Source organism: Limulus polyphemus, unplaced genomic scaffold (assembly GCF_000517525.1).
Source record: "Limulus polyphemus unplaced genomic scaffold, Limulus_polyphemus-2.1.2 Scaffold297, whole genome shotgun sequence".
Taxonomy (NCBI): domain Eukaryota; kingdom Metazoa; phylum Arthropoda; class Merostomata; order Xiphosura; family Limulidae; genus Limulus; species Limulus polyphemus.
This window is the reverse complement of record NW_013665907.1, coordinates 15,269-17,424: the sequence shown is the minus strand read 5'-3', so window position 1 is coordinate 17,424 and position 2,156 is coordinate 15,269. Positions and strand designations below refer to the sequence as shown.

Below are 2,156 nucleotides of genomic sequence, written 5' to 3'. Positions count from 1 at the left end.
CAAACAAACAAACTTATCAAAGGTACTCCACTATTAAGATTGGTCCTATTAAGATTGACTGTATAATCCACTTAATTACATTTCTCTAACCTCTATTGATATACACCAGGTTCACACCCTATCTACCATCCAGATTAGAAATATTATCTTAAAAAAAGTGTGTGTGTGTGTGTGTGTATATATATATATTGTTACGCCTCTGTGTTCGTTTGTTAATTTTCCATAAAAATTCTTTCCGAAGAAACTTTAGCAACACAAGTCCTTTCTTAAATAAAACTAGTTTATTCTTTCTCAATACAACTTTGCAATACACTTAATTTCCACAGTCACGCTATAACTTAAACAAACGCTATAATTCACAACGAACGATTCACGTGCTTGACTCAATTGTCCGTTTCTAGTCTCTATCTCTGTCTGCAATTCAATTCTGATTGATTAGTCTCACGTTAACTGGCGCACTTATATACAAGAACAGAGGGCGCCTGGCACAAATTGGATTATTCGTGATATTCCCCGATCCTTCGAGAATATCATGACGTGTTACCAGAGTCACTTGACCGCCGCTATCGTAACAATATGTAATGGTGGAGAGTTATGTAAGTACTTTTGCAACTTAGTGGTGAATTGTAAAGTTTTTAGAGGTATTCGACTTTATCTAAAAGCTCAACCACACAAAATGGTTGTGTCTTATGATGTAGAAAATATGTTTGGGATGCCATTCATCCAGTGACGTAGCAAAAGGAGGGCAAGGTGGCAGTAGCCCCCGGGCACAGGTGTGAAGGGGCGGAAAATTTCCTCTGGCCTATAATGCCTATTAATTAATAATTACGCCCTCTCCTAGGATATATTAAACTGCCCTACGTAAGTAAATACGACACAGTCTTACGTTATTTGTGTGTATTACACTTGCATTTTTAACTTTTAAAAGCCGCCCACTGAAATACAGTGAGAAGGGATTGACGTATAGAAGTAAATTACACAATTCCATCATTCATCTGTAGATCAAATTCAAGTCCTAGAATACAACCCTATGTCCATCATCATACAAATTGTAGCCTATTGTTACGTCTCTGGTCGTTAGTTAATTTTCCGTAAAAATTCTTTCCGAAGAAACTTTAGCGATACATGTCATTTCTTAAATAAAACTGGTTTATTCTTTCTGAATACAACTTTTAAATTCACTTAATTTCCACGGTCACGCTATACCTTAAACAAACGCTATAATTCACCACGAACGACTCATGCGCTCGACTCAATTGTCAGTCTCTCTCTGTCTGCAGTTCAATTACATTACATTGTTGCCGTCACTTCTTACCGGTCTTATATACACAAGAATACCGCATATCTTGTAAATGCTAGAGATTTCACGAACCTTCGAGAATATGACGTGTTACTAGCGTCACGTGACCCCCGCTGTCGTAACACTATATTATAGACATACTTAGACCTCTACTAACTATTAAACTAGGCATTGCACTGGGACAGATCTAATGACAACGTTAATAGATCTGGATGTAACATTTGTTATAAAAGTTAGGCCTAATAAATCTAAATCTAGAATTCATGAGACAGGGTTATGTCTAGATCTGGGTAAATTCAATCTATGCACCCAAATCTAAGGTCTAGTTTAAATGTATAAAGCTAAATTTCTGTCATTATTATTACATCTAGATCCAAACCTAAAACTAAAAAGATGGAAATAACAGGTCTAACATTAATGTTAGATCTAGATGTTCTAGCGACTTAATCTAGAAACTGTAATTTAGCACCACTAATTAGTTAGCCTATATTTAAGTTTACACATTCTATCAAAACCTTTAATATTAAATATAGCCTTTGAGCCTCTAGGCTGATATTATGTTATGATTACACCCTTCTCCACAGTGTGTGTAATTTTTATTCGAGCAATTTCAGACTTGTTTCCTGTAATGTTCATGTAGTTAAACCTAGCGAGTTTTTAAATGTGATTTAGCAACTGCCAGTAGTTTATATCGTGCTTATAAGCATGATTTACTAGCATATATACTCATCTGCATTGATTCTCTTACCGTTGTGTCACATTAATTAACATGAATATGGGTGGTCTAAATAATGGCAGTTAAAGTGAAACCAGGTCCAGATGTGGTTAACTTGTCCTGAGTTGCAACTATAATTGT

The 2,156-nt window shown here is 35.5% G+C and overlaps 1 protein-coding gene across 1 annotated transcript in view; it reads right to left on the bottom strand.

Moving 5' to 3' along the window:
• Positions 1-2,156, bottom strand: part of LOC106457151 (segmentation protein paired-like) — a 49,367-nt gene that overhangs the window by 36,789 nt on the left and 10,422 nt on the right. The window lies entirely within an intron of this gene.